Genomic DNA, 12,842 nt, shown 5'->3' with positions numbered 1-12,842 from the left:
TCAATAGATTCTATGGTCATACCAACTTCGTCTATGAAAGTACACCATGTGTGGGTCACACACTTCCTAAACAAATATGACATATAAACATTTCATCTTATCGGAGCGTTGGTAAGGCCCCCACTAACAAAGCAATATCGATAACTACGACACATCGGACATCCAGATGTCTACCAAAGGAGGTATTTGAGAGTATTAGAGTTTACACAGTTTAGCTGCGAGTAGGCTTTAAGGATTCCCATAGGCGCACAAAGAATGCGACTGCCTGCGACCTACTGCCAAAAATACTGAGACTGACACTTGTCACTTGGCTATACAACTTCCGTTATACTGAAGCCCATTGTAGACGTTTGTCAACATAATATTTACAATTACACATTTTATTTCCATGTTAAAGTCATTCGAGTTGAGAAGTCCAAAAGTGTAGGTTAGTTTCGATGTTGCATCTCTTTCTACGGTAACCTCGTTAGACCTCACCGAGAACAAATTTAGAGCCAACCTAACTACAGCATTGATCGAACTATTCAACAACTGCCTGGTGTACGCGTTAACAGATTTATAAAAAAGTAAGACCTGTCATCATGTGCAGTCACTTTATCCTTCTGGTGGGTAACTTTTTCACCCACAATTTCAAGTAACCACAGAAGCTTGACGAAATATCCTAGATTTTTTTATTGCTTCGTCTCTTAATCACGACGGTCTCAATGGGTTCATTGGCCTCTTAACGTAACATAAAATTTAGAGGCAGAAAAAGCTGGTTGTTTGCTACTTTAACACCATCAGGAGCGACGTAAGAGAGATAGTTTACTAGGACTTTCGGTACATCGGAAGCCCATTCTCTCTGATTTTTGTTGCAGCCCAACAATTTATCAATAGCCGGCACTGACAATGGACGTTCTCAATAAGCCCAAACCGTCTCAGATGTTGATAGCCTGCAGACGGAATTGGAAATCTCCGAAAAGTTTTCGTAAATTAAGGGGTTCCTCTGGTTAGATACATAACGAGGAAGAGGCAGAAGCCTTCAATATTGCAGACTACCTGTGATACTCAGAAAATATTTCTGCTAGAGTATGCGGAGTACTGAAGAAACAGAAATTTCGAGTTAGTGTAATGTTCCGTCCTTCGCCTTGGCTTTTTTCTCATGTTAGATTTTCATTGAATACGCAACAGAATTAAGACAAACGTTATTAACAGTTTATGCCTTCGTTCTTGATGTCCTAATATCTCCAGCCCACCGCCTCTAGACGGTCCGGAACTGTAACGTGTAACATGGTGGTGTGTAACGAAGCTACGTTGGCGCATGAGAATCGGCGTGCTGTAATCGATTTCGAATTCGATGAGTTCATCCGCACGTGGAGCGCCCTCTACTTGAGCATGACAATGCCAAACCACACGAGCGCTGCGGCATGTGCAACAATCCGACGCCTTGGGTTCACTGTCATCGACTATCCTCCACACACCCCCGACTTGGCCTCATCAGATTTTCATCTCTTTGCAGAACTTAAAGAACAACTTCGATGATTTCGCTGTGATGGTGACGAAGCGGTGCAAGCAGAGATGAGGTTGTGGCTCCGTCATCAAAGTCAGAAGATATTCTACACTGACGGCATCAACAAACTGATTTCTAGATGTTCGTCGCCAAGGTGATTATATTGAGAAATAAATGTGGAGACATGAAGAATGAAGATATACCTGCAGGATGTTAATAATATTTGTTTTATTTAAAAAGCTTTATTAGCTTTCACATAAAAAGCTGTACTAGCTTTCACATAAAAAGTTCTGAAGAAGCACACCCTACATTTATATTTGAAGATTCCGCAAGACAGAGTTAAGGCAGCATATGAAAAACCTTGGAAGCCGTTATCGCAGTTCGTTGGAATCTCGGCTCGAGATATTAGGAACACAAGCACACACATCTTCAATCAGCACGAATGCCACCGGTATTCACTGCGCGCACTTGCTTACATAACGCCTGCTTTCACTATACTCTGTTTAGAAATGGAGACCTACTGCCATCAATTATTGAGCACGAATCTAAACTGAAACGGCGGAAGAACTGAGATGGGGACCTCCAAGAAATTCGTGTTGACGGTCTCCCAAGAGAGTTACACATTTCTGAGACATTCAACCACACAGCAGCTAGTCTTCTTCCATGCCAGTCAAAATTCTGTAACGATGGAGAGCAGGTAACTGAGGTTACGAAGCACTGAAGGAAAGGGTCTAGAAGGCCGTCCATCGCGTCACAGGAGCATTTTGGACATGTTGGTTCTGTGACGGCGGAGTCAATCGTACAACAGATTTGCGAAAGTAGAGTTAGTGTTAACTTCCCGTCCTGTGGCTCTTGATGGGGATCGTTCCACGAAGGTTTTTGTTGCGTAAAACAACTTTCTGCGATTTAGACGTAACAGATATGCGAGCAAAACGGTGACCCTAATGAACTGAAAAATGTAAGTTCCAGGCGGACTGTATTCCTGGCGATAGAGCATATCTACATACTGCTTAATTTTTATTTTTAGGAAGCCATCATGTTGTTGTTGTGGTCTTCAGTCCAGAGACTGGTTTGATGCAGCTCTCCATGCTACTCTATACTGTGCAAGTTTCTTCATCTCCGAGTAACTACCGCACCTACATCCTTCTGAATCTGTTTAGTGTATTCATCTCTTGGTCTGCCTCTAGATTTTTACCCTCCACGCTTCCCTCCAATAATAAATTGGTGATCCCTTGACCCCTCAGAACGTGTCCTACCAACTGATCCCTTCTTTTAGTCAGGTTTTGCCACAAAATTCTCTTCTCCCCAGTTCTGTTCAGTACCTCCTCATTACTTATGGGATCTACCTATCTAATTTTCAGCATTCTTCTGTAGCACCACATTTCGAAAGCTTCTATTATCTTCGTGCCTAAATTATTTATCGTCCATGTTTCACATCCATACCATAGCTACACTCCATACAATTACTTTCAGAAACGACTACCTGACACTTAAATCTATACTCGATATTAACAAATATCTCTTCTTCAGAAACGTTTTTCTTGCCATAACCAGTCTACATTTTATATCCTCTCTACTTTGAATAGCAAAACTCATCTACTATTTTAAGTGTCTCTTCTGCTAATCTAATTCCCTCAGCATCGCCTGATTTAATTCGACTACATAATATTGTCCTTGTTTTGCTTTCGTTGACAATCATCTTATATCCTCCATTCGAGACACGGTCCGTACTGTTCAATTGCTCTTCCAGATCCTTTGCTGTCTCTGACAGAATTAGAATGTCGTCGGCAAACCTCAAAATTTTTATTTCTTCTCCATAGATTTTAATTCCTACTCCAAATTTTTCTTTTGTTTGCTTTACTGCTTGTTCAGTATACAGACTGAATAATATGGGCGATAGGCTACAACCGTGTCTCACTCCCTTCTCAACCACTGCTTCCCTTTCATGCCCCTCGACTGTTATAACTGCCATCTGGTTTTTGTACAAATTGTAAATAGCCTTTTGCTCCCTGTATTTTACCACTGCCTCCTTCAGCATTTTAAAGAGAGTATTCCAATCATGCGGAAATGTGGCTAGTATAGTTGATTCTAAATCACGGGGTCCCAGGTTCGATTCCTGACTCGATCAGGGACTTTCTCCGCTGGGGGTAGGGTGTGTGTATTGTTCTCAACATCCGCAAGTCGTCGAACTGACGCCAAATAGTCTTGGGACAGGCGGCCTAACACCCCAGAAGTGAATTCCGGGCCAAAAACATAAGCACATATCTGTTCTACAATTCGATTACACTAAATTATGTTTAACCTTTTGTTGATAGAACAATTAGTTTGGAAATTGGAACATGTTCTAATACAACTGCTTGTAAAGCTAAAGCATGCCAATACTTTTGATGTATCGAATGGAACAGTTTTTAACCCTTTTATAATATTTTTGTGACGATGTCACTGGATAGGTAATAACTAAAATCCACCTGACGTAACTTTTTTATCAATTAATTTTGCTCCTGCACAGCACTATGTAAGTCATGTATTCCTTCTGTACTTATTCTGTACACTTTCGTTTCTCACCTGTTACTTACCTTCCTTAATGAGTTCGATGTTGACCGAACGTTAAGCACTAATAGTTCTTCCTTTCTTCCGATTACGTAGTAAAATACACTGACAGAAAAAATTGCAACACTATAAAATAATTAATATATGGTAGTGAAATTTCGGGAAATACACAGGTTGTTACAAAAAGGTACGGCCAAACTTTCAGGAAACATTTCTCACACACAAATAAAGGAAAGATGTTATGTGGACATGTGTCCGGAAACGCTTAATTTCCATGTTAGATCTCATTTTAGTTTCGTCAGTATGTACTGTACTTCCTCGATTCACCGCCAGTTGGCCCAATTGAAGGAAGATAATGATTACTTCGGTGCTTGTGTTGACATGCGACTCATTGCTCTACAGTACTAGCATCAAGCACATCAGTACGTAGCATCAACAGGTTAGTGTTCATCACGAACGTGGTTTTGCAGTCAGTGCAATGTTTACAAATGCGGAGTTGGAAGATGCCCATTTGATGTATGGATTAGCACGGGGCAATAGCCGTGGCGCGAAACGTTTGTATCGAGACAGATTTCCAGAACGAAGGTGTCCCGACAGGAAGACGTTCGAAGCAATTGATCGGCGTCTTAGGGAGCACGGAACATTCCAGCCTATGACTCGCGACGGGAAGACCTAGAGCGACGAGGACACCTGCAATGGACGAGGCAATTCTTCGTGCAGTTGACGATAATCCTAATGTCAGCGTCAGAGAAGTTGCTGCTGTACAAGGTAACGTTGACCACGTCACTGTATGGAGAGTGCTACGGGAGAACCAGTTGTTTCTGTACCATGTACAGCGTGTGCAGGCACTATCAACAGCTGATTGGCCTCCACGGGTACACTTCTGCGAATGGTTTATCCAACAATGTGTCAATCCTCAATTCAGTTCAAATGTTCTCTTTATGGATGAGGCTTCATTCCAGCATGATCAAATTGTAAATTTTCACAATCAACATGTGTGGGCTGACGAGAATCCGCACGCAATTGTGCAATCACGTCATCCACACAGATTTTCTGTGAACGTTTGGGCAGGCATTGTTGGTGATGTCTTGATTGGGCCCCATGTTCTTCCACCTACGCTCAATGGAGCACGTTATCATGATTTCATACGGGATACTCTACCTTTGCTGCTAGAACATGTGCCTTTACAAGTACGACACAACATGTGGTTCATGCACGATGGAGCTCCTGCACATTTCCGTCGAAGTGTTCGTACGCTTCTCAACAACAGATTCGGTGACCGATGGATTGGTAGAGGCGGACCAATTCCATGGCCTCCACGCTCTCCTGACCTCAACCCTCTTGACTTTCATTTATGGAGGCATTTGAAAACTCTTGTCTACGCAACCTCGGTACCAAATTTAGAGACTCTTCGTGCTCGTATTGTGGACGGCTGTGATACAATACGCCATTCTCCAGGGCTGCATCAGCGCATCAGGGATTCCATGCGACGGAGGGTGGATGCATGTATCCTCGCTAACGGAGGACATTTTGAACATTTCCTGTAACAAAGTGTTTGAAGTCACGCTGGTACGTTCTGTTGCTGTGTGTTTCCATTCCATGCTTAATGTGATTTGAGGAGAAGTAATAAAATGAGCTCTAACATGGAAAGTAAGCGTTTCCGGACACATGTCCACATAACATATTTTCTTTCTTTGTGTGTGAGGAATGTTTCCTGAAAGTTTGGCCGTACCTTTTTGTAACACTCTGTATTTGTATACGTAACCTATTTAAGTGGTTACCACTGAAGAGCACAGGTTAATGTAAGTGCGAGAGAAGCAACTGCAGCGCCAGAATATATCTTGAACGAGGAAATGTAATCCGTATTCGAATCACACAGCATCCGAATGAGTATGCCATATTTCGTAATTTTCGACGGATTGTCAACTTTAAAATGTAACTGTCCACGCCACGGTATCATTACTTGATCAGTTGAGATGTTTTGACTTAGATTAAACGTTTATTTAAACTTTTTGGAAAAATAATCAATCACGAATTGCACTTAGAAAAGCCGATCGGCATTACCCAGTTTATTGTTGTTGTTGTAAAAATGTAAAAATAATAATATTTGTCTGAAACGATTGCAGGACATTGTTTTGAGAAATATCGGTGTGTCTATCAACGGATTCGTTGACCAGTAATCATCGATCCTTAATAATAGGTGTAACAGCCAGAATGTTCCAAGCAAGCATGCAGAAGTGCACGCATTGTGTTGCACAGGTGGCAGATAGCAGTTTGTTGGATGGAGTTCCATACTTGTTGGATTTGGTCGGTCAATAGAGGGACGGTTAATGTTGGTTGGAAATGACGCTAAACTTGCCGTTCGATGATGTCCCCTACGTGCTCGGTTGGTAACAAGGTAACTTGTCGACAACGCAACTTGTCGACAAGGCAAATTTTCGACACTCTGTAGAGCATGTTGGTTTAGGAAAAAGGTATGTGGACGATTCGTTATCGAGCTGGAAAACCGCCATTGCAATGTTGTTCGTGAATGGCAGCACAACAGGCCGAATCACTAGACTGACGTACTGTTATACAGTCAGGGTGCATGGGATAAATCCTAGAGTGCTCCCGCTATCACATGAAATCGCTACCCAGACCACGCCAGGTGTAGGACGCAGGACGCAGGTAGGTTGGTTGCAGACCTCCTTCTAACCAACGCACGGCCATCTCTGGCACAGAGGCAGAACCGGCTTTCATCAGCAAACACGACAGACCTCCACCCTGCCCTCACTCGACACCACTGGAACCACAAATGGCGGTGGTGCTGGATCAGTGGAATGCACGTGACAGGGCATCTGGCTGGAACCTCTCCTTGAAGCAACAGGTTTGTAACAATTCATTGTGTCGCTTTGGTGACAATTGCTGCTCTAATTTCTGCTGCATATGCAGTACGATGCACCAGAGCCATACGCCGAACACGATGGTCTTCCCTGTCTTTAGTGGCACGAGGCCGTCCGGAGCTCGGACTTCTTGCAATTGTACATTCTCGTGACCACCACTGCCAGCAGTCATGTACACAGGCTATATTACTGAAAAATCCTGCTGCAGAATTGCGGAAGGAACATCTAGCTTCCCGCAGCCCTATTGAACGATCTCTTCAATCTCAGTGAGGTGTTGAAAAGGAGGTCTTAGTCGCCTAGAATGTATTCTTGACTAACTTCATCTCACCACGTCCAATCTCAAGGGTAACTAACGCTCACAACAGTCACAGGATGTATTTAAAACACACACTTGTCGACACCTGCTTTCTTTGGAATTGGAATTATTATATTATTCTTGAAGTCCGATGGTATTTCACCTCTCTCATACATCTTGCTCGCCTGATGGTAGAGTTTTGTCATGGCTGGCTCTCCTAAGGCTATCAGTAGTTCTAGTGGAATCTTGCCTAATCCCGGGGCCTTTCTTTGACTTAGGTCTTTCAGTGCTCTGTCAAATTCTTCATGCAGTATCATATCTCCCATTTCATATTCATCTACGTCCTCTTCCATTTCCATAATACATCGCCCTTGTATAGACCCTCTACATACTCCTTCCATCTATCTGCCTGACCTTCCTTGCTTCGGACTAGTTTCCCATCTGAGCTCTTGATCTCTTGATATTCATACAGTTGGTTCCCTTTTCCCGAAAGGTCTCTTTAATTTTCCTGTAGGCAGTATCTGTCTTACCCCCAGTGAAAGGTTGAAATTGGCCACTCTCATAGATAATAAAAAGAATGCAGTCTACCTGGAACATGTTTTCATTCTCAGAAAAATACGTGGAAGCTATAGAGAAAGACGTAAAGGATGCAAGATGGAATAAGGCTGGACGACCTGTGAGAACAATATCCGCAGTCAACGCCTGTCTTCAGGAGTTCTGGCAAACTTGATTTGCATCCTCAGAGTGGCGCCACCAGCGCCACTCTTATGCGACTGGCCTGAAATTTGAATACGCATCATCTTTCAGATGTGGAAACACGGTTAACAGCTTTCATTTATGTCGCACAACTTCTAGGTGTTGAGATGTTTTTCTCTCTGTGTACACATCGGTTATATTATGTATTATCAGTAGCGGTTTAAAATCCACTTGAAAATGGCGTGTTCGCAGCTCGCGGTCGTGCGGTAGCGTTCTCGCTTCCCACGCCCGGGTTCCCGGGTTCGATTCCCGGCGGGGTCAGGAATTTTCTCTGCCTCGTGATGACTGGGTGTTGTGTGCTGTCCTTAGGTTGGTTAGGTTCAAGTAGTTCTAAATTCTAGGGGACTGATGACCATAGATGTTAAGTCCCATAGTGCTCAGAGCCATTTGAACCATTTTTTTTTTTAAATGGCGTGACGTAAAGGCTCACATCGGGTGTGGATATAATGATTTTCTTACTAGCACCAGGCGCTGATTTTCTTTAAAAGACTGAAGAGCCAACGAAATGCTACCATTCAACGAGTCAACGTATAGTATACAACTGCACATAGTAACGTCCATTAGCAGACTAATAGACGTAACCACGTACAATATAGTACATTGTTTTTATACCACATGTACCAGCGATTATTTTGTCTTGTTTCAACATTTGTCTGTAGATAGTGAAACCTCTTCGCTGGGGAGGTTTCAGAATGTCAGCAAGGTTATTATTGCTAATATAAACCTATCTTTTGCGTAAAAAAATTTCCGGTTATTTCCACTGATCCCGAATTAAATTATACCGGTACTCGCTTGCAACAGGATGTAGTAAAATTATTAGGCCTGGCTAAAAGCAATGTTTTTTGTTACTGTTATAGGGAAACCTGATTCATCGTACTCTGTACCATTCGGATGTAACTGTTGCAGTTGAAGCTGCTGAACACACGTTTTGTTTACAAGTTTAAGTTTTCCCCCTTATTTGTCTGCGAAGAGGTAAGGAACCCCCCCATGAACCATAGACCTTTCCGTTGGTGCTTGCGTGCCTCAGCGATACAGATAGCCGTACCGTAGGTGCAACCACAACGGGGGGGTATCTGTTTAGAGGCCAGACAAACATATGGTTCCTGAAGAGGGGCAGCAGTCTTTTCAATAGTTGCAGGGGCAACAGTCTGGATGATTGACTGATCTTGCCTAGTAACACTAACCAAAACGGCATTGCTGTGCTCGTACTGCGATCGGCTGCAAGTGAGGGGAAACTACGGCCGTAATTTTTCCCAAGGGCTTGCAGCTTTATCGTATGGATAAATGATGATGGCGTCCTCTTGGGTAAAATATTTCGGAGGTAAAATAGTCCCCAATTCGGAACTCCGGGCGGGGACTACTCAAGAGGACGTCGTTATCAGGAGAAAGAAAACTGGCGTACTACGGATCGGAGCGTGGAATGTCAGATCCCTTAATCGGGCAGGTAGGTTAGAAAATTTAAAAAGGGAAATGGATAGGTTAAAGTTAGATTAGTGACCTGTAGCAGGAGGAACGAGACTTTTGGTCAGGTGAATACATGGTTAAAAATACACTCCTGGAAATTGAAATAAGAACACCGTGAATTCATTGTCCCAGGAAGGGGAAACTTTATTGACACATTCCTGGGGTCAGATACATCACATGATCACACTGACAGAACCACAGGCACATAGACACAGGCAACAGAGCATGCACAATGTCGGCACTAGTACAGTGTATATCCACCTTTCGCAGCAATGCAGGCTGCTATTCTCCCATGGAGACGATCGTAGAGATGCTGGATGTAGTCCTGTGGAACTGCTTGCCATGCCATTTCCACCTGGCGCCTCAGTTGGACCAGCGTTCGTGCTGGACGTGCAGACCGCGTGAGACGACGCTTCATCCAGTCCCAAACATGCTCAATGGGGGACAGATCCGGAGATCTTGCTGGCCAGGGTAGTTGACTTACACCTTCTAGAGCACGTTGGGTGGCACGGGATACATGCGGACGTGCATTGTCCTGTTGGAACAGCAAGTTCCCTTGCCGGTCTAGGAATGGTAGAACGATGGGTTCGATGACGGTTTGGATGTACCGTGCACTATTCAGTGTCCCCTCGACGATCACCAGTGGTGTACGGCCAGTGTAGGAGATCGCTCCCCACACCATGATGCCGGGTGTTGGCCCTGTGTGCCTCGGTCGTATGCAGTCCTGATTGTGGCGCTCACCTGCACGGCGCCAAACACGCATACGACCATCATTGGCACCAAGGCAGAAGCGACTCTCATCGCTGAAGACGACACGTCTCCATTCGTCCCTCCATTCACGCCTGTCGCGACACCACTGGAGCAAGTATGATGGGTCTGACACACCGGTGTCAATGTGTTCTTTTTTCCATTTCCAGGAGTGTATAATGGTCAGACAGAGATTTAGGAACCAGCTTTTAAATTGTAAGACATGTCCAGAGTCAGATGTGGACTCTAACCACAATCTATTGGTTATGAACTGTAGATTAAAACTGAAGAAACTGCAAAAAGGTCGGAACTTAAGAAGATGGGACCTGGATAAATTGACTAAACCGGAGGTTGTACAAAGTTTCAGGGAGAGCATAAGGTAACAATTGACAAGAATGGGGAAAAGAAATACAGTAGAAGAAGGGATGAAGTAGTGAAGGCAGCAGAGGATCAAGTAGGTAAAAAGACGAGGGCTAGTAGAAATCCTTGGATGACAGAAGAAATATTGAATTTAACTGATGAAAGGAGAAAATATAAAAATGCAGTAAATGAAGCAGGCAAAAAGAAATACAAACGTCTCAAAAATGAGATCGACAGGAAGTGCAAAATGGCTAAGCAGGCATGGGTAGAGGACAAATGTAAGGATGTAGAGGCTTATCTCACTAGGGGTAAGATAGATACTACCTACAGGAAAATTAAAGAGTCCTTTGGAGAAAAGAGAACCACTTGTATGAATATCAAGAGCTCAGATGGAAACTCAGTTCTAAGCAAAGAAGGGAATGCAGAAAGGTGGAAGGAGTATATAGAGGGTCCATACAGGGGCGATGTACTTTAGGACAATGTTATGTAAAGGGAAGAGGATGTAGATGAAGACGAAATGGGAGATATGATACTGCGTGAAGAGTTTGATAGAGCACTCAAAGACCTAAGTCAAAACAGGGCCCCGGGAATAGACAACTTACCATTAGAACTACTGACAGCCTTGGGAGAGCCAGTCCTGACAAAACTCTTCCATCTGGTGAGCAAAATGTATGAGACAGGCGAAATACCCTCAGACTTCAAGAATAATGTAATAATTCCAATACCAAAGAAAGCAGGCATTGACAGATGTGAAAATTACCGCACTATCAGTTTAATAAGTCACGGCTGCAAAATACTAACGCGAATTCTTTACAGACGAATGGAAAAACTGGTAGAAGCCGACCTCGGGGAAGATTAGTTTGGATTCTGTAGAATTATGGAAACACGTGAGGCAATACTGAACCCAGGACTTACGTTAGGAGCTAGATTAAGAAAAGGCAAACCTACGTTTCTAGCATTTGTAGACTTAGAGAAAGCTTTTGACAATGTTGACTGGAATACTCTCTTTCAAATTCTGAAGGTGGCAGGGGTAAAACACAGGGAGCGAAAGGCTATTTACAGTTTGTACAGAAACCAGATGGCAGTTATATGAGTCGAGGGACATGAAAGGGAAGCAATGGTCAGGAATGGAGAGAGACAAGGTTGTAGCCTCTCCTCGATGTTATTCAATCTGTATATTGAGCAAACAGTAAAGGAAACAAAAGAAAAATTTGGAGTAGGTATTACAACCCATGGAGAAGAAATAAAAACTAAGGTTCGCCGATGACATTGTAATTCTGTCAGAGACAGCAAAGGACTTGGAAGAGCAGATGGACGGAATGGACAGTGTCTTGATAGGAAGATATAAAATGAACACCAACGAAAGCAAAACGAGGATAATGGAATGCAGTCGAATTAAATCGGGTGTTGCTGAGGGAATTAGATTAGGCAATGAGACATTTAAAATAGTAAAGGAGTTTTGCTATTTGGGGAGCAAAATAACTGTTGGTGTTCGAAGTAGAGAAGATATAAAATGTAGACTGGCAATGGCAAGGAAAGCATTTCTGAAGAAGAGAAATTTGTTGACATCGAGTATAGTTTTAAGTGTGAGGAACTCGTTTGTGAAAGTATTTGTATGGAGTGTAGCCATGTATGGAAGTGAAACATGGACGATAAATTGTTTGGACAAGAAGAGAATAGAAGCTTTCGAAATGTAGTGCTACAAAAGAATGCTGAAAATTAGATGGGTAGATCACATAACCAATGAGGAGGTATCGAATAGAATTTGGGAGAAGAGGAGTTTGTGGCACAATGTGACTAGAAGAAGGGATCGGTTGGTAGGACATATTCTGGGGCATCAAGGGATCACCAATTTAGTATTGGAGGGCAGCGTGGAGGATAAAAATCGTAGAGGGAGATCATGAGATGAATACACTAAGCAGATTCAGAAGGATGTAGGCTGCAGTACATACTGGGAGATGAAGAAGCTTGCACAGGATAGAGTAGTGTGGAGAGCTGCATCAAACCAGTCTCAGGACTGAAGACCACAACAACAACAACAACGAGGTAAGGAAATGAACAGTAATCCTAATAAGGTAGTAATCCCACATTTCGAATGCTGTCAATAATGACCTCAATGGTCTTGGAGTATAGTTCCGTTTCAGTCCTACGACAAGTGCTACAAGTGGCGCCTGCTCTGCGTAATGGACGGAATGAGATAACTTGTAAAAGAAGTATGTAACAGGGTGAATTTTGAATTTCTTTGTTAATCGGTAGCGATTCCTGCGGGAGACTTCTTAAAGATCTTTGCACCAGGGTG

The 12,842-nt window shown here is 43.2% G+C and overlaps 1 protein-coding gene across 1 annotated transcript in view; it reads right to left on the bottom strand.

Annotated features, from left to right (window-relative positions):
* LOC126187447 (probable cytochrome P450 301a1, mitochondrial) overlaps positions 1-12,842 on the bottom strand; it is a 196,346-nt gene that overhangs the window by 84,527 nt on the left and 98,977 nt on the right. The gene's annotated exons all lie outside the window — the stretch shown is intronic.

This window comes from Schistocerca cancellata, chromosome 5, assembly GCF_023864275.1.
Source record: "Schistocerca cancellata isolate TAMUIC-IGC-003103 chromosome 5, iqSchCanc2.1, whole genome shotgun sequence".
In the NCBI taxonomy this organism is placed as follows: Eukaryota; Metazoa; Arthropoda; class Insecta; order Orthoptera; family Acrididae; genus Schistocerca; species Schistocerca cancellata.
Note: the sequence above shows the minus strand (reverse complement) of the source record. Positions and strands in the feature narration are given on the sequence as shown.